This window comes from Oreochromis niloticus, linkage group LG23, assembly GCF_001858045.2.
Source record: "Oreochromis niloticus isolate F11D_XX linkage group LG23, O_niloticus_UMD_NMBU, whole genome shotgun sequence".
In the NCBI taxonomy this organism is placed as follows: Eukaryota; Metazoa; Chordata; class Actinopteri; order Cichliformes; family Cichlidae; genus Oreochromis; species Oreochromis niloticus.
This window is the reverse complement of record NC_031986.2, coordinates 3505248-3532738: the sequence shown is the minus strand read 5'-3', so window position 1 is coordinate 3532738 and position 27491 is coordinate 3505248. Positions and strand designations below refer to the sequence as shown.

General features: G+C 38.9%; 1 protein-coding gene and 1 long non-coding RNA gene across 4 annotated transcripts in view; one reads left to right on the top strand and one right to left on the bottom strand.

Annotated features, from left to right (window-relative positions):
* LOC109197015 (ATP-dependent DNA helicase PIF1) overlaps nucleotides 1-27491 on the top strand; it is a 933009-nt gene that overhangs the window by 545660 nt on the left and 359858 nt on the right. The window lies entirely within an intron of this gene.
* On the bottom strand, nucleotides 6376-13103 carry LOC109196829 (uncharacterized). 2 transcript variants are annotated; one of them, XR_003216231.1, is made up of 3 exons: nucleotides 12494-13103; nucleotides 11604-11761; nucleotides 6376-6422 (listed from the first exon to the last, which is right to left on the bottom strand). It is a non-coding gene; the product is annotated as an uncharacterized LOC109196829 (long non-coding RNA). The 2 variants fall into 2 exon arrangements; XR_002058169.2 differs by lacking the exon at nucleotides 6376-6422 and adding an exon at nucleotides 11110-11169 and having other exon boundaries at nucleotides 12494-13102.

Here is a 27491-nt window from a genome sequence, read left to right as displayed (position 1 = left end):
AGAATAACCAGCTACCCTTACAACTGCATGACTTTTAACTGTGGAGGAAACCAGAGTACGCAGAGAGAACCCACTGCAAACTTCGCCTCATTGTGGATTTGAACCCAGGATCTTTTTGCTCTGAGGTAACAGCACGAACCACCATGGCATTAATCTGTCAATACAGACTTAACAAAAGTAGGAAAGCTATGCTTCATGATGCTTTATGTTGTTGTCCTTGACAAGTTAAACCATACGAAATAGTAACAGCATACACGTGGTGTGGTTGTCTGCCTCTTGTAACCCCACTGATTTTCCTGTGGTTTGACATCTAATGTGATCTTGTGGATTTCGTGAGCTGACTCAAAAAAGTGAAATTGGGTGGTTGTTACATGCACAAGATCCAAACTTGTAATTTGAACTAAATAATTCCATGTTTCTATGGTGAACGTAATTAAATCATGTAGCATCTGCATGAAATTCAGCAACTTAATTTGTTCTTGTTGAGATGACATCATACAATCTAGTAAGAGTGGCTGGATCCAGGCAACTAACCACTCTTACTAGATTGTATGATGTCATCTCAACAAGAACAAATTACGTTGCTGAATTTCATGTAGATGCTACATGATTCAATTACATTCACCATAGAAACATGGAATTATTTAGTTCATATTACAAGTTTGGATCTTGTGCATGTAACATGTTCATACATACAGCTGTAGCAAGCTTACATTAATTTTAAATAGATTTGTTACTCTGATGTCTGTCTCTCTGTTAGTCAATCAATTGAATCATCCATATTCAATCAAACTGTGCACTATGTGTTGCTACAGTGTGAATGAAACATGTTTGGATGAAGTAATTTCAGCCCTTGGAATATTTGATCCTTCATAATTTTCTCACCTCAATCCAACACCATTCAGAAACTTTCAACCCAACACTACTTGGTCACTTAAATACTACATGTTATCTTCGTACACTCACAAAAATAATACATTGGATGAACGTAATTTTATCTTGCCACTTATATTCCATCTAAACAAATCATGTTATATTAATCCATCTTGATTGTGTTGTTTCAACACGATATATGTTTGTAAGTGTAACATAATATTAACATGAACATCCAATTAATGTGAATTTTAATTCAACCAACATGTTTGTACCAAGTTAGTCCAATTAAATTAATCTAAATTCATGTTATATTGTTTAAACACTTTGGCACATCAAAAGTCAGTCTTGTTACATTAACTACTGTTACGAAATCAGTTTTACCCCGGTTCTTTTATTCGTCGAGGGATCCAGAAATGGCACCGGAACTTCAGTAGTTATTTTTACAAAATCTTTATTCATCTTTATTCATCTTCATTTAAGCATGCACTTCTAGAAGGGAAGACGAGGCCGGTGTCCCTCTGAAACAATCTTCACCCCTTTGTTAGTTCCAGGCAGCTATATAGAGGCGACCCCATCATAAATCCCCCACAATGTGCTGCAAACTCTGTGTCTGTGTCTATGTGCACGAGCACGTGAGTGCCTGTGTGTGCGCGTACCCGCGTGTCTACGTGAGTGCTCGTGAGTGAGTGTGCATGTGGATGTGTGAGTGTAACAGTTAAAACACTGTGGGTGTGTGTCTCTTCCTAGGGGCCATAAATACCATCTCCCTTCCAGACCACAGTTATCAAGTTAAATGTTGAGACCCCCACACAGGTATCCTCTGGGGAATTTCCACTCAGCATTAACTCCTCTTTGTCTTACTTTCACAGTTCAACTGGGGGAGGGTCTCCTAAGATCTACTCCTAAGTTCATGACACAGTCAGGCCTTTATTTATATCCAGGGCAGTGTCAGTGTCTCTACCATAATTCTACATTCTATCTTAACACATTTCTAAACTCTAAAGCAAACTAAACATTCCTACATTTCTAAACTCTAAAATAAGCTAAACATTTCTACACTAGCAAAATTTTTGTTTGTTACACCAATGGTAATCTTGTTGAATAAACAAATGTAACTAATGTCTGTAGTACATGTTGTCTTCATATTACATAATGTCCCCCCGAAAATCCAACAGATTTACAACAACTTCCAATCCATCAGTCCTCTTATTGTCATTTGGGCTGCTGAGGGGGGGATGGCATAACCCAGAAGTGATATGGGCAGGGTACATCCTAGACAGCTCACCAGTTTATCACATAGAGACAAGCAACTACTTGCATTGCATGACTTTTAACTGTAGAGGAAACCAGAGAAAACCCATTGCACACTTCGCCAGATTATGGATTTGAACCCAGGACCTTCTTGCTCTGAGACAACAGCGCTGACCACCATGCCACTGATCTGTCAATCAAAGCAATGCTTGATGCAGAATTGTCTTTAGGTTTTCGTCCTTGACAGGTTAAAGCACAGTAAATAGCAACAGCATACACATGGTGTGTTTATGGTCGTCTGCCTCTTATAAATCCAGTGATTTTGTGGTGTGGAATCTCGTGTGATCCTGTGAATGTCATGAGTGCAGGCAACTAACCACTCTTCCTAGATTGTATCATGTCATCTGAACGAGAACAAACAAAGTTGTTGAATTTCATGCAGCTCCAACATGATTTAATTGCGTTCACCCTACAAACATGACATTATTTTGTTCAAATGACAAGTTAGACTTTTGTAAACGTAACAACCACCCAAATTCCCTTTTGTTGGGTGTATAACCAGTTGATATTATGTTCTAGTATCAAATACACATTTCTTTAATCGAAGCTGTTTAACAAATTGTATTGTTCCCTTCCACGATGGTTGCCAGTATCCACTAGTAACCTTTCAAAGTGACACTACATCTTCACTGAAATATAAATCAGCAGTTAAGGATTGTCAGTTTTTCAGTGTTTTGTCAACTCAATGACAGCATAGGAATGAGACCTTATAGCTTTTTTTCCACACAGGTTACCATCTTGAAAGAGAGCAATACAAAACATTCTGCTTAAGATGTCAAGATCAAATTAACAATTATAAATGTAAATAATTGAACATAATGTTAGTAACCATCAACACTAAAATTACTGGATTGGCAAACACCTTCCTATTAACATTATCATTAACATTATGCATTTTACCACAATTACTAACAAAAGAAAATAAAAATACCACTTGCATGTCACAACCTTTATTGAAGAGCCACAGAAATAACAGTGATACAGTGAATGTCAAAAAGTCCAGCACTGATCATACTGCGACATCTTGGTTCAACACGTGAAACCATCAAAGCAATCTTACACCAACTGAATTAAACCTAAAATGCTGTTTCACACAGCCATGATGGGACTACTTAGGCTGAACAACTACATTTCTTCACTTTCGAAAACAAATAAACCAAAATGTAAAAATGCTGCCAATTAGAAAACTTGTACAGAGAGCAAAAAGGAAAAGAAAAAAACAAAACAGGCAGTTACAAAGTACACAACAATGATTTGTCTTGGAAATTGAACGTCCAAAATGCAGGAGAACCAGTGAGAGAGCTAAACACCTTGAGTGCACAGCAACAGTGAACATTGCTTACATGAGTAGTTTTGTCTTAAAGTTTTGTGCTTTTCTTGAGAGTTCAGTTGCATCCAATCCCATTACCACCTTCTGAATCACCTCAAAGGTGTAGCGGAGCTGTGATGGGTAACTCATGTTGACAGAGTAAAGCAGTCCGAAAAGCATGGCTACTGCAATGACCACATTATCCAGGTCCTTAAGAACCACCACACCCTCGATGATGATGCCAACATCAAAAGAGTAATTGCCTGGTGTGTCTCTGGAGACATAGATGCCCACTGTTGTTTTCTCTATGGCACTCAGTGCAGTGGCCTCAGTCATGTCCTGGTTAAAGATAAAACATTTCTTTAAGCACAACTTGTATTTCATATGAAGGGCATTCAAGCTCTGCATTAGTTTTTTGTTAGACAGACACTGGCCCACCAGCAAGCCAGGTTAGGTCACTCAGAAGATTTTAGATGTTCTTTCAGCCTCACAGCTGGGCAAATTTTTTTCCTCAGACAAAAGCTGATGTAAAGATTGATTTCTCCTCCTCATTTTTCTGGAAGTTGTTTGTATATTCCTGGATGATTTTCATGATAAACCTGGACTTGTTACACTCCAGGGCTGCATCCCAGTCCCAATTCTGGCCTTTTCAGACAGCACAAATGAATGAATTCAAATTCTATTTGTAACATACACTGTGCAATATATAGTCAACTGCTTGTGTCCAAGCTGTGGAAAAAAAGTAGAGCTGGGCAGCTCGACTTGACTGGAATCTTCTTCTTCTTCTGTATAGGGTTTATTGGCGGTTGGCAAACAGCAAAATGGTGCATTACCGCCACTAACTGGTGTGGAGTGTGGACCGAAATGACAAAAATAAAATAAAATAAAATAAAATAAAATAAAATATTCAAATTCTCCTGAACAAATGGGTCTGCCTTAAAAACCAAAATACAGCCTGATAACTTTCACTTATAGAGCTCATGCGAAATAAATCAAACAAGTCCAACTTCACTTTCATAACTTGACTGAAATGGCAACATTCCTCACCCACGATCAAAACAACGCTAGATGAAATCACGTGCGATATCGTGAGATTTGGCACTGCTTCATTATTGACTTACTTCATTTGAACGTGATAAGAACAAATTAATGTACCCTCCCTGCAGATCATGTAGTTTCTACACTATTTAGTTACACCTAACTTTTAAACATGAGGCAGTTGTGTTAAATACACCCAAGATGATTACATAAATCCAAGAGCTGGCCAAGCCCTTTTTTTCAGTGTACAAGCCTTCATTATTAAAGTACATAAAACAATCTAATGAGCAGATACACATTAAAAATATTTCTTTTGTCCCTAACAGTATCTAATCAAATAACATTTGACAAGTCTGAGTCATTCCTTTGCCCTATGAGAGCTGGAATAAATATATATCCTGACAGTTACAGTTGAAACAGCAGAGACAGGTAGAAATGGGATCAGATTAATCTTTGCTTAGTCAGATACCTCCTGTGTTCAGTCCATCATATTAAAAAACAAACAATAGCACGATCTGTGTGATTTTGCATCCATTTCCAAATTGTAGTCAAGCAGCCCAGTCTCATACATAGGTAACAGAAATGTCTCTAATGTAGACGTGTACAGTGTAGTGTAAGCATTAAAAGATCATAAAGGAAACACTAACATTTATGTGAAACTAATTGTAATAAAAAATGAACAGGTGCTTTACAGATTTAAAAAGAAAGAATCTGAAAACAACACTTTTTTTGGTCTAAGTGGTCAAAGTAGAAAACTGAACTGATGTTCAAGAACAAACCGTAGCTGCACTAATATTACACATCTCCATTGTTGTGGTGAACAATGTTGCTTTTAAAACCACATGCAGTGTGTGACCATGACTGTCCACTGAGACCATGGCTGTGTCCAAATTCATGGGCTGCATCCTCCTGAGGCCGCATTTGTAGACCGATTTTGTCACAGCGACGCGCCGAAGGCTGTCCAAATTCGTAGACTCCTTCGAATGCAGCCGACAAATGCGTCCTCCTTTTCCCCGAAATTGAAGGATGGGTTGGGTGTGTCCTTCGTGGCCCACCATATCCCAGAATTCATAGCGCGGCCCAGCCAAACTCCAGTTTCCGGCAATGGCGGCCGCTACTAAGTTTTAAAATTACTCTTATTAATCTTTCTGGGTCACAAAATAAACTTTTAACATATTTTCAGGCGAGAATGTAGCTGTATAAACTTCAAATATCTGCTCGGTTTATCAAGATATGCTTCGACGTTTTCGGAGACGTCTGTTACCCACCAGCTCGATAGCTAGCCGGGAGCTCCAGGGCCACTGAAGCCGCCGAGAATGGCACAACTCCCGGCACATCATTTTCAGATCACTGCGGACTTTCGCTACTCAGGTTAAATGTAATATATAAGTCACTTAGACAACCTAAAAATGTTATTGTTTGGCTTTTTTCAGTGTTTTATTTGTTCGTGAGTAAATCGGTTTGGCTGAGATTAAAGATATTAGATTAGATAAAATAAAACTTTATTAATCCCCCGGGTGGTTTTCACACAGCTGAATAAACGTCAAACAGAAAACTGATTAAACAGAAGTGTGAGATGGTCGAGAATTTATGCCAGTGTCCTGTTATATTTTAGATAGCAAGGAGCAGACGGCCGAGTTTATTAAACTCCACCGACACAGCGATGACGTTAATCAGAAGGCTAGACCGTCCAATTTCACAGCCGTTTACTTCCGGCCTACCCGACCTTCTGAGGACCCGGCCCACGTAGACCGCTCAGGCCGGGTCCTCAGGAGGATGCAGCCCATGAATTTGGACACGACCCATGAACGCCACTTCGCTGAAACATCCTTCTTCTTCTTCTTGCCATCAGAATGGAAGCAGACAGAGCACGAGCTGCTTTGATCTACTGAAAGGAAAAAGCAGAACATATGAGCTGAAACCATTCAGATAGAAACAATCATTCAATGCAGTCTCTCACGTAGCTTAGCCTGTTACAACTGATACAAGCTAAATATAGTTAACACAGCGTCAGGGAACTCCAGTGTGGGAACTAGTGGCTTTAGGTTTGTAGTCATTTAACTTTCATTCATTCATTTATTTAATTCAGGAGGAAGAAATGCCAGGTTGATGCAGGCTGGTTACATGCATTTGCTCCCATGCTGTCTTTAACTAAATGACTTGGTTCACTTCATGTCTGGGCTGTATGTGGGATTATATCATGTTATTTGGGCAGGAGTACCTGTCCCCTGTTAGACTTAGAAAGTTTCTCCATAAGCAGAGCTTCTAACTCTTATGGCTTTTAGCACATCTGTAGCTGTGCAGGCTGACAGGTTTTTAGTGGCTCTTTTTACCCCACACTGGTTGTGAGTGTGTAAATAGCCCCACTAGTTCTTTTGGGTTGCAGTTTACTTGGGAGGAAGGGGTGGGTCTGCCAGGGCTAGATGAATAACAATGATCTGGGATACATAAATTTCATAATGCATGCATATATCTCTATAAACCTGGCCTGAGGGCTGCCATTTTTTACATTCAGTTATTTCTCTTAGAAATGTTGGATCTAAATAATGAATGTGTTACAGTTAAACTGACACTGGTCAGTGTAAATGGCTCATTGGGACACAGAAACCTTTAAATTAAATACCATCACCTGACATCGAGTGTCAAACAATGTCAAAGCTGTAAAAGCTGTTTACAGTCAGAATTTATAAAAACTATGATTGTAAATAAATTCAAACAAGTGAGCTTTTCTCTTTGTGCTGAATATCAACACTGTGACTTCTTAGACTGTAAGCTTTACTTCAGCACAGTTGTAGAAGCCAAATGTCTTTTGAAAGAAGAAAAAAATACCTAATCTGGAGATTTCAAATCTACCATTTATCAGCTCAAACATCCAACGACATGAATGCTTCAAAAGCATCAACATCAGCTCTTCTCTGACAGCATGGTGGGAGTTTCTGAAGTTGACAGAGTCTTCATTAATCCCATGCAAACGTACACCTATCTGGAACAACCCTGACATATTACAAAACAATAATATGATTAACTTTTCAGATTGGAGTGGTAAAGGAATCAAATATTTAGAACATATACTAGAAGGAACAGAATTTATTTCATTTGACAGACTAGTTACACAATATGGGATCAGCAAGAAAAGATTTTTAGAATATCAGCAAATTAAATCCATAGTAAAAAAGAGAGTTAATCCAGGTCAAGATGAACTACAAACACCACCAAGTGTGGTTTAATTTCTTACTCTTAAAACCCCCAAATTACTGTCCAAAATATACAGAATGCTTTCTAAAACAGATGAATCAATATCACTTCCTATTGCAAAATGGGAAGCGGATTTATCAGTTAACTTTGACCAAAACTTCTGGTCTCAGATTTGCTCAAAAACCTTTCATCTAATTAGAAATCCCAGTCTTCAAATAATTCAATACAAAATACTACATAGAGTACACTATACAGGTCATCGGATGTTCAAGATGGGCTTTACATCTACCAACAACTGCTCACACTGCCAAACCAATTCACCGGACAATTATATCCACGCTCTTTGGTTCTGTCCACCAGTTCAGAAGTTTTGGCGCGAGATATGTGAAGACTTATCAAAGTGTCTGAAATGTAACATTCCAACTTCCCCTTTAGTATGTTTGTTGGGCAGCTTAGATAATGTCACTACAGAAAAGAATATAGCCCATATGGTTTTCACTGCCCTATGCATAGCCAAGAAAACAGTCCTCATGAACTGGAAAAATAAAAATAATCTTAATTCTAACCAATATAGAAATTATCTGTTAGATTACATTAGTCTTGATACAGCCTCTGCCACCACATCAGATCAATTGCTCTGGGCTCCTTTGATCAGCTCCATCACCTAGTGGGGGTGGGGGGTCATAGTTTGGTCCCACCTTCACTGTTGTGATAGGTGTGGGGGTAGGGACAGGCTTAGGGCATCGGGGGTTCCCCAGGAGCATCTTCCTTGGGGGCTCAACCCGGGGTAGCGGTCATGGCCAATTAAGGGCTCTGTTGGCTCTTGGGTGACGGTTTCCTCGTGGCTGCGTGCAGCAGGGCTAGGGGAGGGTCTGTGCTGACGGACGTGGGTTACTGACCTGGTAGCCTGGCTGCCCCTGGGTGGGTCCGGGATGGGCGTGAGGTTCTGGGGGCGTTCCGTCTCTGGGCTGGTGCCCTGGCCGGGCCTCAGGGCCTGGGTCCTGGTTGGTGTGTTGCCGGGGTTGTGGGCGGGTGGGTGTATGGGGGCCCGGTCCTGGCGCAGGGTGCCGCCGGTGCATCGAGCCACCTGGGGGCTCTTCAACTGGTGGGGGAGGTTGTCACATCTTGCAGGAGCTTTCCTCTCTTCAGGAACTCTCTCTGCAGGAGGGGGAGATACAGGAGAGGTGGAGGAAGATCTCAGCCTGGGCGTCTATTGTCTTGTGTAGTCTGGAAGATGAGTGGATGATGGGATGGGTGCAGTTTTCTCTGTGGTGGGGTCGGGTGGACTGTCCCGGGCTCTGTGGGGCTGGGCGGCGCTGCTGCACTGGGCCCCGGTCCGGATGGGCCTGGGCCCCCCTTTCCCTGGCGGGTTGCAGAGTATGGGGGTGCCTACTGGGGTCAGCGGGGGAGCTGGCCCCAGGGAGGGGTCACTTGCCCCTCCCTTCCTTCCCTCCCCATCTCCAGCTGCCTCCCTCTTCTCGCTCCACCACAGTCACCCACACATGCAGGGCCTTGGGGTAGGGGTGTGTCACCAGGGTGCAGGGGAGGCATCCCCCCCCCTCTGTCCCCTTCTGGCTGCCTCTGCCTCAATTTTATCCCACAACTTAGACTTTCACATTACTCACACTCTCATAACACATACATATAGGATCTTGGGGGTGGGCACGCCACACAGAATCCAAATTACCATCAGGGTGTACACCTCACCCCTGGCGTCGTTGCCCACCTCTCAATTTTAAATACACGTAGACATTGAGGGCTAGCAGGAGGGGCTATGCGCTTACCTGCTGCTCTGGCAGGTAGCTCCATGCCCTCCTGGGTTTTAAATGCACCTTAGAACACACATGCATCAACACTACATACGAGCGGGTGGAGGGAGGTTTGGAGTCTTCACACACCCCCGTTCTCTGCGGCCTGCTGGAGCGGGGGGGCTGGGAGGAGGAGTTGGCTGTCCGACTGGGGTCTGGAATGTGGGGCCTCCCTGCTGCTGCGGAGTCGGGGCGGTCTGCTTCTCCCCACCGCAGGGAAAAGGGTAACACCACCTGGGTCTGGGTGCAGTTTCCCCCTCCAGGGGCAAGGGTACCCAGACCCGGTTCTTAGAGTACGCTTGGGGAGAGTGATTGTGTGTACAGTGTCTCTTTATGTCTGTCTCCGCGTTGGTTGAGTGTGGAATAATTGCCTATGAGAGCATGAGGGTGGGAATGGATGTTTGTATCTGTGTGTGCCTGTATGTCTGTGTCTATATGTCAGGTTGGGTATCAGACGCCACCTCTCTGGGGACATCTCAGGCCCTCCAAGGTTTGGAGGCCTATCTCCCCCCACCACTTCCCCTGCCGGTGGTGGACGCCCTCAGACATCGGTGCGTTGGTGGTTCTTTGTGTCCGGGGGTGGGCGCCCAGGTACACACCGGCTCACTCCTTGGCGGCTGCTTATCGGGGCATGGAGCCTGGGGCTCGCTCGGGCCACTTCGGAGGTGGGGTGCCCTCGGCCTCTCGGCCCGGGGCTCGGTCACTCAGGCACAGCTGGCTGCCGGCGGAGCTCACGGGCACGTCACTGCAACCCCCCTGGCTTCTGCTCCGCGGCTGCTGAATGACCCCTCATCTGGGACTCTCCTCAGCTCTTTCTGGGATAGTGGCGCGGCTGCCCCTCTGTTGGTCTTCCTTGGTCTCTTGTGTTCTGGGGGCCTCTGGATGTCTGGAGTTTTGATCTCCTCCATACCTGCTTCATGCCCTGGAGGACGGGGCAGTGGACCCCCCACACCCTCTAGCAGATCATTACATGAAGGAACCTTTTAAAAAACAAACAAACAAACAAACAAACAAACAAAAAAACAAGCGCGTCCATGCTCACAGGTGTACACACAGGTGATCACACACAAACTACACCCTTTTTGGCTCGTACCTCAAAGCACACTGTGCGCTGTCGATCTTACGTGCTGCACAATAATGTCTAATATTTAGTATTTACTGTCATATTCCCATAGATCATTGTGATGATGTTTATTACTCTCGTTTTCTTCTGCTTGCTTTCTCTTTCTTTCTCAACAGGTGATCCAGGTCATCGATATATGTATTTTTTGTCTGCTTATTCTGTTGGTTTTTGGTTTTTTGCCCTTTTTCCCCGTCCCTCTTCCCCGCTGTTTTTCTTTCCCTCTTTCTTTCTCCCCTTTCTTTCCACCAGTCAAGTCTGTCCCGTATTCAGCAAGTGAAAATAAAATAAACAATAAAAGGTGAATCAAATGGACCATTACGGCAAGGCTGGGATGGTCAATTTGGTAAAGTAAATCCGTTGGGCATCTTTCTTCGCCTTTAGACAATAATTCTGATGGCAAAAGAACCAAACGGGACAGGTTAAAAAAAAAAAAAAGAAAGAAAAAAATACCTTTTCAGTCCACGGCCTGAAGTTCTTCTCCAAACATCTTCTGCTATCGGCTTTGTCTGCTGGTTTGAAGACAATAAACCACAAAAAAGATGATTTAGTCACTTTGCCTGCATCATGCAGCTCGACTGTGTCATGTAACGATGTTGAATAGCCGTCGTTATCCCTCTCATGTGTCTGTAGGATTGTACTGTACAGCATCTCATTGATATGTGAGGAATGCTAATGTAACAGGATAACAGACGTCTGGTCTTACATCATTAAAATATAAGGAGCAGGAGATATTTAGATATTTTTATATTTATATTATATTTTATAGCTGACAGATATTACTAAATAGATAGAATTTACTAAACAGCTGGATGAACATGAAAAATATGTCCATAATCACAAATGACCATGAGAGCCAGTAGAATTAATTCAACTGGACACTCAAAAGACGTCCTTAAATGTTCTTTAAGTGGCAGAACAAACAAACAAACAGTTAATCGTTTACTTGAGGTGAAATCTGCTCAGCTACTTTGAAAACAGCTTCTAACTGGTTCCTCCTTTAACAGGATGACTGCTCAGGGGTAAGGCCATCATGCAGTCCAGCAACCTTTATGGTCCTGCTTTGATTCACCAGGAACTATTAGGGAAACCTTTCAGCGCCTCCTGTGAAAGACACAGGGATAAACACACAAACATTTATTAACATGTTCCACAGTCTTCCAGTTTGATTTTCTCATCCTGTGGACAACAACGTACAGAGATGCAGGTTTATTGTTAACTTTTGTAAGGTTTCTTTACTGAACATATCCAGCTGCAGCTCCACTGTGATCCTGAACTGGATAAGCACTTAAGAAAGTGTGTCAATAAATACATCAGCTTACTATATTTATCCAAACAGACGGGACCAATAATGCTTCACTGAGTTAGAGACTTTAACAGTCTCTTCTATGTAAGAATGTCTCGTGATAGACCTGCAAACTTGACAACAAAGGTTTTTCAGACTACATGTAGCTGTCCTCTATGTCAGCTCACACATTTACATTCATGTCACACTTATTTCTGCTTTCCCATTTTTAGCATTATTACTTACATTTTGATTGGATACCTTGAGTTTGTAAATGATCAGATTACATAATTGGGATACAATTCAATACAATTCATGTATCCAATTCAAGGTCGCGGGAGGATGAAGCCTATCCCAGCTGATACAGGACAAAGACAGGCTGCCAGTTATCGCAGGGCTAAGACAATACGTGTAACAGAAAATCCACTTAAATGTTTGATATTTCTAATAATAATCATAATTATGACTATTATTTAAAGGTTTCTTTATAAATACATTTTGATTTTTTTATAACCCCTAGAATATAAACCTGAGCTGTTTCAGATTCTGACCTCTGACCTCAGTGACCAGGCTGTGTCCTCACTGCAGCCCCCTCTTGGAAGTACGTCTGCTTCTTGTCTTCCCCTGGTGATGACCGCCTGCCCTGAATATCACGTACTGTACCTGAGGAACAAAACAGGACAAACACTTGCCTTCATTTAAGAAGTACATTCATACAGAGATAATCTATGGAAACACACTAGTTCACCCTTTGGGAGGAATCAGTTCCTGTGAAACATTTCTGTAAATCAACATCGTGGAGAATGAATGAAATGAGTTCTTCAGGTGGCTCAGCAGTCCCACACTGACAAATGAAACTTCTGTGGAAGAAGAATCTGGATTTTTGGATTTCCAATCCAGTTCTGATTTAAAGTATTAAGGATTAAGCAACAGTGCTCATCTTTGCACTTCTGAAATCTGTGTTAAACAACAACAAACATAAATTAGTACCAAAAATACAGCTGAGTAGAAGCTTTACACACCACCAGCAGCCATAATGCTAAATTTTAATCTTCAAATGTTTCTGAGCCGTCTTCAACCTGCTTTTAACACAGAAAAGTCCCACAGTCAATGCAGCCTGACTCAGTCCTACATGTTCAGCACACACAGAGACACAGAGGGACTGTTTAAGGTTTAGTGTTAACCTGAGTCACTGATCATTTACAGTATTACAGAGTCTGGCAGTCTTTGCATGATGTCCACGTCACTGTAAGTTTCTAGCTGACTCTCAGGTGTGACAGGTGTGCCAGCAGGAAAGAGTAATAATAACCTGCATCCTGAGGTTTGTCCTGCAGGATTAAACAGTAACAGCTTTACTACAATATAAGCTAACGTTTACACCGTAACTTTAAGCTAGCACCATAAAGACGGTAAAACACGTAATAATATCTACAAATGCATCTTAAATCTGTTATATTAGCACTCGGTGTATTACTAACATAACCACATTAACATTATTGACACTCGCTGACTTTTAATAGTCCTTCTATAAATGCCGTCCGTTTAAATGGTCTTACCTGTAACACTGCTGTATCCACCGGATTCCAGCCAGAGTGGATTCTGGAGTCTTCCACGCTCCTGTTAGTGATCCTACATCTGGATGGATGATACCAACCTTCTGAACAATCTAGCAGGTGGAGATGGCCCATATCTATGGGACTGATTTCTGCTAATAACGCCCATTGTATGGACTGATAACAGCCGAAGCGGGTGAATAAAGTCACCCAGTCGCTAGCTGTGCCATTACCCAGCATACACCTCTCCCTCCATAAATACAATAAACGATACAAAAGTAATGGCCTATAATTAATTTATCTGCTGTATCTGCTGTTTCTCATATAGTTGTTTACATTATATAATATATTGTGTTCAGTACACGTCACTACAATGTGATTTCGGAAATATATAAATATACGGACAACAGGCTCTTCCACGGCAATCTCTTGTCGTCAATAAACAACGTTTAGGGAGCAGCATAGTATTCAATAGGAGGACCCTGCACGTCAATTCTCGACGCGAGGGGGTACCCTGCGCGTCGATAAGTGAAGCAGAGGGAGCCTGACCATGCGTCACACATTTGACGACTTGGGAGTGAGAACGTGTTGGGAGAGTAGCTGCTACTTCAAAGTCTCCCTGTTTTTAAATTAAATCTTTAATTAATTAAAGAGAATGAGGATTTTGTTAAAGAAAAGCATCTGATACAAAGTAATGGCATAACCTATATGCTAATTAGTGAATGAGATCATAATCTATATGTTGTTAACTTTGTTTTGGAAAGATTATGATAAATGAATGATAACTAGTTCTAGTTGGAGTTATGATCTTATGAACTATGAAAATGAATCAATCAAGTTAGACGTGGCTGAACTGAATTTGGAACCAGTTTAATATAAATTTAATGATGCACATAAACAAAACATAAAAACTAAGTGATATCAAATGTTTGGAATAATCAATAGTAATAGAGCTATTCGCATGTTATGTGATGTTAGTTAGCCACTGTAGTTAGCAGCCAAATGGCTCGGTAGCAAGGTAGCTAGCATTATACTCACCATCATGTTTAACTGCTGACGCCATTGGCTTAGTCCAGGGGTCAGCAACCTTTTACACCCAAAGAGCCACTTGGACCCGGTTTCCACGCAAAAGAAAACACTGGGAGCCACAAATACTTTTTGACATCTAAAATGAAGATAACACTGTATATATTGTTTTTTACCTTTGTGCTTTGTGTGAACAACTAAGGTGTGCTGCTTATGAAATCCATGAAGTGCTACAGAGAAAATTACATTTTATTTATGTAATTAACACATTTTGAACTCTTAAAGAAATATAACAAAAGGAAAGAAACCAACCTGAACTAAAATGATCCAGCAAACAAAAACTGTTGTCAGCCGCCACCCTTATATCGCCTTTGGGCTGTTGGAGCCTTGACCTGACTCTTAAAAAATAATTGGAAAAAAGCTCTATGCTGCTGAAAAATGAAAAATAGATATTTGCAAAATTCTGCCTAAATATGTATTTTACCTGGTTAATGCGTGCGGCGGGGCGTGGTTTGCAGCGCCACTGCAGGGGAGGCGGACGCACCTGAGCGACACCCGCAATCACGCCTCGCTGCCTTTACGTCTGCGCTATCTGTGCTGTTGGGTTGTTGGTGGTGCATGTCGGGCTGTGAGCTGAAAAGCTACAGCCGGCTGTATGCGTACAGCAACCGTGTGTGAAAAGTGCTCAATAAAGAGATGCTCAAAAGCATGCTCATGGAAACATCGTCGGGTCTGCCGTGATTTGTTTACAATGGGACTTCTGCTCCTGAACCTCTGCGCACAGAGTCCGCAAATCGGGGATATACGCAGTCAGTTTACGCAGGACTGTAAGCTGTCATCTGTGAGGCGTGAGCGGTGTTTGTCTTTAACATAGTTTACAGTGGAGAACAGCTGCTGACATAATGTGGATCCGAAGATCTGTAATTGGCCTACCTGGGGTTGAAAGTCTCGATAAATGCACGGTGTTTCGGCGGGTACACCGGCTTCCGTGAGTGTGACTCTTATTATGAGCGATGAAAAAATAATAGAATATAATTTTATTTTTATATTTCAATATCACAATAATCTTCCAATTTAGAACTACGAGTTAAAAAGAACTAACATAAATAAAATACACTTCAGCTAAATACTTCTAATTTATTTGCCCAAACCAGGCGGAGCCGCAGTATAAGGACTAAAGAGCCGCATGCGGCTCCGGAGCCGCAGGTTGCCGACCCCTGGCTTAGTGCAATCTAGATCATCCAGTCTCTGCTTTTTGTATCACTTTGAACGTGTGCTGTGTAGGTCACAGAGGCACACAAATTTTTATCTTCTGCTCCATCCATGGTGCAGCAACTTGAACGAGCGCCTTCAGTGTGTCTATTGGTGCCCCTTTGGCTTGACCTTCCAGAGCGCTCCACTGGCTGTCGCACTCTGATAGGAGGGACTTTCTTTAATAAGGTTAACTGTGTATATATAAGCTCCTCTGCGTTTGAATTAAGTTTGTTTTCCCTCCCTTTGGTGTCAGAACATTTATTTTTTAGCATGAATCCAGCAGGTAGATCTATATAAGAAAGTCGGAGATACATTATAACAGGTGAGACAATCCTCTTTTTTGTGTGGGACTATTTTTGATTATAGGGCTTGTTTTATATAGCATATGAAGTTCTTTAACTCTGAACTGATTTGGACTAGATTCCCTTAGACTACGGTGTTTCGAGGTGATAATAAAATAAATTACTCATTTTTTCCACCAGAATGTCTTTGGGAATGAGATTGCTCACCAGAATAGAAGGAAAACAAACTAAATATAAAGCACTGAGGCTCATTAAATGGTTGCAGAAGAAACACCTGCTAAAGAAGCTTAGATGCCCTGTTTGTCACCATAAGATGAAAATGATTTCTGTGGTAAAGAAAGACCAATATATGTGTAATGTATAATGCATGTTAATGTAGTGCATGTATCAAATATAACAAAATATTTCTATGTTATCAATGCAAGAGGCAGCATTAACCCCTTTTCATTATTATTTTCTTCATATTTAAATTTGTGATTATGTTTCCAATTAATGCTCATGTTTAAGGGTCCATTTCTTTACTTAACTCATTGGTATATTCTCAGGTGCTGCAAAAGAGCAAGTCATTGGAAAGTTTCCAGAACAATCAGAACTGGCTCCCTCTTTGCGAAATCTCTTTTCAGCTGGAATTTCATTTACAGGTATATGTAGATGTAGACATTAATAGCAATGTACCTTTCACAATTGAACACCAATACAAGACTTGTGAAATACAATTAGGGCCTCAGTAAGTAATAATTGTCTCAATTTCTGTCACAGATTTTCACAAGGCTCAGGCTCAGACAAATAGATATGATCGATGAATTTGTGGGTGGCAGCTCCAGAACACTAAGTAGCATGGCAAGACACATTCGACATGTTTGTATACGTGCAATTAAAAGACACAGAATAAACAATGGACACCGTCTTGGTGGTGACAGAGAATTTGTGGTGATAGATGAAAGCTGTCTCCATCATCAGCGAAAGGTTGGTAAACTCTCAGACAGGTTTGTTAGAATCAATGCAGATGTGAACATGTCCTCTAAACATGGAAACCTTTACCATTACAAGTAAGAAATTCGTTTTCAATGTAGTAACTATATTATTAGTGCAACAAATAAAAAAAATCAGTTAATAAATATATATTTACTATAATAATTACTATAATTACTTGAATATTTTAACATTTGAGTGAGAATTAAAATATGTCAACAAAAACATACTTTTAATCCCCAAAGGAAAACAGGTATTCAACCAACATCTTTGCCATCCTGTTACACTGAAAAAAATGTTTTGTTCAATTTACTCAAATTTTTTATGACAAGTGGTTGCACGAAATAAATTTGTTTGAATCCAGAAATATTTTTTAAGTACACTGAATTTAATTTAAGCGAGTAAAACCAACATATATTTTTAAGCTACTTTAACTTAACTGTTGTGGATACGACTTAGTCAAATATTATTAGTAATTCCAACTAAGGTCGTGTTAAGTGTACCAGAATAATTTGTTTCCTTTAAACTTATGTCCCAAAGTTATATTCAAATCAATCAAATTGTTAATTTCTATCTATTTCAATTAAGTAAATTGTACTTAAAAAAATATTGCTTACCCTGATTTGTAGTTTTTAATAACGTCAATAATGAAAACTACAAAATTCTTTCACATCTTTTATTAATGCAAAATTTGTTGCAAACAATAAGAATCCACATCTCTAAGGGAAATCGCTGTAATTTGTATAATACAAATTACAAAACTTTTGCCTATGAACTAATAGCTTTAAAAAGCTCTATTCAAACAAAACAGAAACAACAGACAAGAGAAATGTTAACCAATGTTTCTCTTCCTCTAAAAAAGAAAAAACTGCTTACATAAAAGAATAAAACACTGCCAGGAGTATAAAGTATCACAATTAGAAACTGATGCATCCACAAACTAACCAAAGTTTCAGACTTGCTGTTCTGCGATCCACATTTAGAAATTGCATTTTAATAAGGTAATTAGACTTCAAACTAAACTTGTGTTTTCCTTACTGCTTATTGACCACTGTCTTTCCATTCTAGTCCTTTCTTGAGGATTCTGAATGTTTTACATGTTTTCTGACCTAACATACTCGCTTCAAAACAATTAATAGTCTTTAAAGTGTTACCAGTGTGCTGCAGTGTGGTAATCATGCATATGTTTTGGGGGTTTTTTGTTTGTTTTTTTAAATCGGGTGAATTAACACTGATTATACGCAGGGCAGCAGCTATCAAGGACCGGGATAAAGAAAAATTGCTCTGGTAAACTGAATAATTACAAAGTTGCTCTTCAAGCTACTCAAATGTACCAAACGTGAAACATTCATTATTGAAAGTTAAAATGTTCAATCAAAACATAACACAGAACGTGAGAACGAATGATGGTTATACAAGAGTTTCACTCCTATTCACAAGAGCAGCAGTCATTGGTAATTTACATAACAGCATTCTCTTGATGTGTGGTTTTAGAAATCTTCCTATCCAGTAGCAATTTTGTTCTTCAGCCCAAGAACTTTGGGGGAGAGCTTTTCCCCATCCAATCCCATCAACACTTTCTGAATGAATTCATAATAGTCCTTCAATTCCTTGGGGTAGGCTAGGTTTAGTGCATAGATTACTCCAAGTATCAATGCACAAGCTTGGGCCGGAGATCCAATGTTGTCTATGACCATCTCCCCTTCAACAAATATTCCAGTGTCATCATAATGTCCATTTTGTCCATCCTCCTTGTTGATGACATAAATGCCCATGGTGTGCTTCGTCAGGTCTCTCTGGATGTCATCTCCTTCAATGTCCTAAACATTTAATAAAAAGGTAAAAGAAAAACAATTAACTCTACAATTAAATTCCAATCTAGTCGTTTGTGTGTCTATCTAAGAAGTGTGTGTATAGATGACTTGCTTACAATGACTTAAATGACTTACCAAGTACTCCCGAATAAGGCTTCCGTCCTCTTCACCAAGGTAGAGGCAAAGTGCCCTGAGAACTGCTTCCCTTTTCACTTTAACATCACTTTCAGCCTGTTTAAAGAGAGTTGCTGATTAAACCAATTTGGAAAAAAGAACAATAAACATTCGCAATAAGTAAATTTTATCATAAGTCAGTTCAAACATAGTAAATAAAATATATGAAATTTCAAAATTTAGATTGCTTGGCTGGTCACCTAAAATGGCTTATTGGACTCACCAGTGACCTGCCACTTAAGACAAAAGAAATCCAAATAGAATTTGCAATATTCAGATTTACCTCTTGCATGATCTGCAAGTGGTGGGCAAGTTTCTGCCCAGAAACACCGCCCTTCTTCTGGAAAACTGTCATCAGCTGAGGTGTAATTCTGTCTAACTGTGCCGCGAAGGTCGTCTCCAGTTGAAGTGTTGTAATACACTGGAATTCAGCATTTACCTGTATCACACACACAGAAAAAAAGAAGACTGGTGCTTAATCATTGGTATGATTATTTTGTTATTTCTTCATTAAATGCTACAATGCAATTGCCATCACTTCATAAAGCATGATTAGCATATGGGTTAGTATACAGTGCATGAAGGATGTTACTACTGTTAATCAAAGAAGAAATGAATGGCATCAGTCCATTTCATGGGTTTAAAGGGTTTTAAAAAGCAGATATTTGTCTGTTTCAGGTGGTTGGCAACACATTTTCCTGTGCTCTTTGTCTGCTGGTGGGAGTGTCTCACCTGTGAGGTCAGCGGGGCAGAACTCTGCCGTCAGCAACAGAGAGCAGAGAAAATTTAGAGGTGCAACTAAAAACATGCTTGCCATGTACACCCCAAACATCTCTGAAATTGCTCTGCAAACTTCAGGGTACTTGTACTTCAGAAGTCCTGTGGGTACCGTAAAGACTCATGTATGCACACAAACCTCAATTTTTTTGCTCTCTGATCCTCTTTCTCTTGGCTGTTTCCTTCAGGGATCACCACAGTGAATGATCCACCTCCATCTAACCCTATGCTCTGCATCCTCTTAACTCACACCAACTAAATTCCTGTTTTTCATTTCACTTTCGCAATTTTTTTTTCTTTTATCCTGGTTAAAAGAAATTTAATCATATATATTAATTAATATTAATTAATATCAATATTAATAATCACAAGAACCCTTAAGATGAGATAGATAAACTTGTCACTGCAATACTGTTGTGATAAATATGTAAGGAATTTGCATGTACTTACCAAAATAACACCGTTTCCTTGAATAAACAATAACACATAAGGGGAAGAAAATCTGCCAGAAAAGGAAGACAAATAACAAAAAATTAAAATGAGGACTTTAGAAAGACAAACAATTACCGTTTCCAAGCCATTAGTGCATTACTTCATGATACTCCCTTGTAACAAAACAAATCTTACTTGTGCCTCTGTACAAACTACAGATGGCACGATACCACTTTTTTATGTCCGATACCGATATCATAAATTTGATTATCTGCCGATGCCAATATGAATCCGATTTTATAATAAATAAAACTGAGTTTTTTTTATAAATATTTTGCTGCATTTTGTATAAGTTCATACTCAGTTTTAAAAACAAACAAACATTAAAGCTATTCTGTTATACCTGTATGCAAAAAATACACTGCACCCAAAAATACTTTATACTTCAGCAATACTGATCAACCTAAAAAACTTACACCATCCTCCTTATTCAGGTATTCTAAACAGTACACAGAAATATTAAACAACCTAACTAATAGGGCTGCCAACTCCCAGCAAAAATATTAGGAAACCACCCCCCCACCCTCTGCCTCATAATGCTTAATTGACGTAATCTACTTTAATGCACAGAAATCAATTATTTTTCTATAATATTAGATTCAACATTTTTCTTCAATACAGTTGCAGACAGCACAGATGGTAACTTCCCAAAGGAAAAAGTGCTATATGTACTACTATTACTAGGGTATATATATTAGACTTAATATTTACTACATACAATAATGGATCTCTATACATTTAACCAGATCACCACTTTGGTTGTAAGATTTAGATAATTATTTATTAAAAGCTAGACATTTTAAATGAGAATAAGAAAGAAAATTATTTCTTTGTGCCCCCCTTTCCCTGTTAATGCCCTACCTGAAATTCTTTTGCTCTTTTTTGCTATATAAAATAGTTGTTTTCTTTAAGAATCACTCATCTTAGCAGTAGGATTTACATTAAAAGAGAAACAAATGAAGTTTGAGTGAAAATGTACATTTTTTGCGCTCTCTGGTCAACTGACTCAGTGACTCAAATGACTCAAAAAACCCGATTCACTTTGGTGAGTGACTCATTAAAACTCGATTCAGTAAAAAGAATCAAATTTACCATCACTAGTACAAAGTGTGCCACCAGAACTAAGCTAAAAACATATGACATTTTAACGTAGCAGTTTTCATCAATACAATTACTCTTTTAATAGAGCAGTAGCTAATAGAGCACATAGCTAGCTTAAGTCAAATCACGACAAAGTTCAGAGGCGTACAACTACTTAGACTTCTTTCTCCATGTGCACACGTCTTAAAGAGTCAACATGCTTTGACTGAGGTAAAAAAATAAAACAAAAACAACCGTAAAAGGTTTACTTACCGAAGCTAGACCACCTTTACACGAAGTTGTGTGATTAACTTGAGCCCGCTTGCAGCACACAAAGCCTCCGCTTTTTCAGTCCGCGTGCAAAATGGTGGCCTGTCCTAACGCATGAGCAAAATGGCCCAGCAGGATGCTATGAATAACATACTTAAGCATTTTGAGCTACATTTAATTAACTAAAATTAATTGGATTATATTATATTATATATATTATATATATATTTTATTTATTTTATATTATTATTTTTGTTATTTTTTAACATGTTCAATGTATCATTTTTGGCATGTCAAGTGTACAGCACTTTGTGTTCAGCTGGGTGCTGATCTGAAAGTGCTATATAAATAAATTGCTTGCTTGCTTGGATTATAACGCAGGGAATGTATTCTGGAGTTACTCGAATTATATATGTAGACAGGAATTACTCATTTGAATTGAAAAGATATACTAAAATAAAATATGCTATATCTAAAAGGAGCCAATATCACTTTTTTCAGTGTAGGTAGTGAAGTTAAAATCCAATTTACTTTAATAACAGGAATATGACTACAATTTTAAGAAGCAACCATCTTTTTGAATGTTTCTTTGTAAATAATCTCTTTAATTTTATTCTTTTTGTTTTCAGTATGCACGTAGACGTTTTGGAAATGCATGGAAAAGGAAGAAATGGGTATTTGGACTGATGGAAATTAAAGACAAAAGGCTTGTGTTAAAACTTGTTGAAAAACGATCAAGGCGCCACCTTGTTCCTCTGATCAGACAGCATGTTAAGTTGGGTAGTGCCATTATCAGGGATGAGTGGAGAGCCTACAAGAATGTTTTGACCAACATGGGGTACAGACATTACACTGTAAATCACAGCAGGTGGTTTGTAGATTCTCAATCTGGCAGTCATACACAGCATATCGAAAGGGCTTGGATGACCATCAAAGGACATGTCGGTAGACTAAGACGAAATCGTACTGAGAAGTTGTTGGAGGAACACCTGATGGTTCTTGAGTGGTCATCTTGGCTTGGTTCACGACATCCTGATGGACAACTGAAATGTTTGTTCAAGGATGTACAAAAAATATTTCCAGTCTGAACCAGTCTGGCATGAACTTTTTTTGGAGGGGGTGGCTGTTTGGTGTTTTAAAAGACACATTTAATGTTACATGTGGTACTCTTACAATACATTGCCATTTTTGACAGTAGTTAAATGTTATTTCAAGCACTGATTGTAATTTAGGTCTAAGTGTAATAAATTGTGACATTATACATTTATACATTTAAGACTCACTTTTGGCATTTATAAATGTTTATGAGTCATTAATAAATGGTGTTATGCTTTACACTTCACAATAAGGCTCCCATTTGGCATTTATAATTGTTTTTAGTCATTGATAAATGGTGACATGTTTTACACCCTACAACAAAGGCTGATAGTTGTGGATATTTATAATGCATTTATAAAGTACAATATTATATGCTAAAATATATATTTTAGCATATAATATATATTATTGTGCTTACAAGATAACTTAGTATGAAATGTTTAATTTAGCAACTCTAGATGAAATATATACACTGTAATATTGTGTTTAATTAAAAATATTAAGTAGGCTGAACTTAATTTTTATCAATTTGTTATTAGAACTCGATTTAAATAAGTTACCAGTACTTTTTATGCAAAAACGCTGATAAGCTCAATTTATTTGAGTTGTCTTAATTTAGGAAAACTAAGTAAGCTGGAAGTTTTGCTTCTCAGTGCTGAAGGATGAAAGATGTGTTTTGAAAATGCCACGTGACTACCATTCTCCTCCCTAGCACGGATCAGTCCGCATTTGTTATGGAATATGTTGAGCAAACCTGGAGAAGCGTCAGCTCAAGATATTATTGTTGTCATTGCTGTGGATCTTTACCTGATACACTGACTTGGTGAGTAAATGTTTACTCTTATTCAAACTGATTTTGTGGCTTCTCTTAGTTTAGCACCAGGTTTGTAATCTTGCTAGCTAGTTAGTGTTAGCCTAGCGTTGCTGCTGTCGCTGGGCTCATGTTACTTAAAAATTAACACCACAGCCTTAAAAACCTTACATAAAACTATGTCGGTGAAATTTTCTGTTGATTGTTTGAAATAAATAAGTGAGATAAGAGCCCAGACAAAATTCTTCGGGAGGTGCAGCCGTTAGGGGTGGGGTGGGGTGTGGGGGGTATTTTCAGTCCATAGCCATAACTAACTAACTAACTAACTAACTATATATATCATGTTTAACCTGAGTAGCAAAAGACCGCAGGGGGGTTGAAAACAATACGCCAGGAGTTAGCTGTGCTTGCCGGCTCTATCGAGCCTTGACGGAGCTCTCTGAAAACGTGGAAGCACTTTTGCAAATATGTGATATTTTGATAAATTAAGTAGATATTTGAGCATTACACAGCTACATTTCAGCCTGAAAATATCTTAAAAGGTTATTTTGTGACCCAGAAAGGGCAGTCTGGGGAAAAGGAGGATCGCATTTGCTGCGGTTGTCGGAGCCTGTGTGGATTTGTGTGGACTTGTAAGCGCGGCAATGGCGGAGGAGCGCGGCTAAAAAACTTTTAAATATTACTTTTTCTGGGTCACAAAATAAACTTTTAAGATATTTTCAGGTGAGAATGTAGCTGTGTAAAGTTCAAATATCTGCTCGATTTATCAAGACATCACATATTTGCAAAAATGCTCCGACGTTTTCGGAGACGTCTATTTTTTTCATGCTTTGTGTCAGCTTTTGAACATGTGTGGCATCTATTAATGTCAAATCTAGCCTTTATTTAACAACATAAGCAAACTGCTTTTATATTTAACCACTTTTCTGTTTTATTATATTTTAAATAATAATAATAATAATAACAATAGTATTTATTTTGTTAAAAAATGTGTTTAAAAACAAGTTTTGTTGTGAAAGCATCCAGGTTAGTGGCCTGTGAAATGGTTAAAGTTTAGGTTGGCTTTATACTTGAGAATAAAGTAATATAGCTTGTCCTTCTAAAGAATTAAGTTAAATTCCACAGTTGAATCATAAGAAACATTATGTTACATATAAACCCTGCCACATGTTAGATCTGATCATGCTTATTAGAAACTTTATATATTGGAAGTTAACTTTTAACAAGTATGTAATGATTATATTTAAATTAGGTGGTCTTTTTTCAAACACATGTCTCTTTCGGCCCAAACTGACAGTGCCAATACCACACATTCAGACACAGTAGTAGATGGTGTTTTTAATACTATATGTGTTAGTCTAATTTGGTTGTATGGGGTCTACATTGACCTTCTGTGTTGTAAGTTATAATGATTGCACAGCCATTAAGGATCAAATCAGCTTCTGAAAAATGTTCTGTTTTTTCTCCCTCTGCTTGCTTCTTACTGTCTTTGAGGCTAGGGACCAGCACTCCTGCTGTTGGACAGAAAGACATCAGTAAGTATTTTGGTTTTCCAATATATTAGCAACTGTCAGTGACATTTATATTAATCAGGCTGAACTTTAATCATACTTTAGATCAGCCTGTTTTACTTATTGTTTTATTTGTGCTTTGGTTTGGGGAAGTTGTTTCTTTACTGATCTTTTCCTGTCTTCTGTTATTAGACTTGAGATATGACTGCACTATGCTGTTGCTGGTGACTCCAGTTAATTCTACAAGACATGCTGTGTAAGTAAACAAACAACAACAGTTTGGTCTGCATTTCTTGAAAGATCACATCCCCCAAACTTAGTTTAGAGGGTCTACACTGTATATAGTGAAGTCTGCAAGTTTTCTAACAGCAAAATTTGTTTTGTGCACAAATCATTTTGCACATCATTAGAATGAAAGTTATTGGCCATGTTTGCATAGCCCTTTTTAAAATGATGCTTTCATGACATTATTGTGTGTTGGGTGGTGGTCAGGGCTATCCAGACTGACAATTGGGACATTGAATGTCACCTCTCCGGTGGGGAGGGAGCCTGAGATCGTCTAAATTGGAGTCTGTTCTATACCAAATGCAGAAAAAAATGTTTTAAGAAAGCAATTAAGTTCATGTTCCAAAAAATATGATTGTTTGCTTGCAGGACACCAGGAGAGACGAGTCCTCCGTCACAGATGGTGTGGTCAGTGAAGATGGTCGCCTGCAGGTTCAAGCTCATTGCATCTCCAACCCACATCCACTGCCACTGTACTTAAGGGAAGTTAAAGACTTTCTTCTGCACCTACATTTGGATCACCTCGATCCATGACAGTCATTCAGGCAGTAATGCCTGGACTGGAAACAAGCATCCTTAAAATAATACAACATTCCAGCTCATGTGTTGGAATGGAAAACAAATGTGTTTAAAGTAGAGACTGCACTTGTGACAGAACAATAAATATTTTATTTTGATTATATAAGTAACAACAAAACAAACTGTGGTAGACCTAAACTTATTTTCAGAATAATTACATCTGAGACTTTGTTTCATTGTAAGATTATAACAGTGATGGCAATATAATTGTTTGTTGTTCAGCAGAACATGTCCAGTATGTTGGCTGTTATACTTTGTTGTGTTTGAAAATAAAAGTTGGGCTCATTTTAACATCATTACAAAAATTGTTGTTAATTATTTTTAATCTTATTCAGGTTACCACAAATTGTTTTTTCATTTAGTTGAACTTAAAATGTTTGTCAGTAGGTAAACAATTAGTATTGTACAGTCAGAGATATCAAGTTATTCTTAACCCTTTAAGACCTACCATAGAACCAAGTCAGAGCTTATATTATATTTTTACATGCTGTAGTGCCAATTCTGGGAGCATTTCAAGTTGATATACATCAATACAACCATTATAGCCCAAATTTTAATAATATGTATGCATTAAGTGCATAGTAATTACATAAATTGCAAAAAAGTGCAATAAACTACAAAAAAATTGAAAATCGTTTTTGTTTTTTTAACATATATTTCTAGTTACAGAAATGTAAGAGGTTTATCCCTCAAAACTATAAATACACAAAAGTTGCACAAAATAGTTTCCCACCACAGGAAATTTATTTTGAGTGTCTTCATAGTTTTATTTTTGAAATACACCAATTTTTATATACTGCAGGAAAAACGAAAAATAAATATTATAGTGCAAATTTGCAAAAAAGCAGCATGTGCATCAAAATAAACTATTTCCAGCAGTGCAATTCGAGTTCTAAGCATCCCAGAAACGACACAGAAAGTCCTAAAGTCAAAGATAACTTTTAAAAACACCAGTATAGGCTCTGAGGCCCTGATAGTAAAAAAAACTACATTTCCGCGAAAATGACGTCACTTCCGGTTTCGGGCAGGTAATGGCGGACATGCGAAAGTTCGCGCTGATGTCTATTCCAACGTAGGAAGTGTTATGAACAGCTGATCGGATCGGCAAAACGTGTTTCTGGAATATTATGTTTTTGTTGCTGCAAGCACTTTTTATGCAGTTTTTGCAAAGCTATATGTGGAAGAAAACTGTGACCTAGGACAAGCTGATGGCATAAGATGTAAGTACAACTTCTCCGGTTTCATATGCAAAAAAAATTATTGCTCTAGGTTACGTGGTTGCAGAGCTACCGGGATTTAAATATAGTTACGCAAAACGGAGCGTGCCCGCTCCGACCGGTTTTAAAGGGTTAATACTGCAGACTTGCAATTAATAAGTTGTCCTAACAGTCATCTTAAGTAAGCTTTACTTAGTTTTTTTGAGGCAACGAGTTTGCATATTTTTTTTGAGTTCTGGAAACTACATAGGATTTTACTCTGTACTCAAAGTGAATAAGTTGCCTTAACTAACGGTGCGTTCACACCGGACGCGAAAGAGGCGAGCGAAAACGC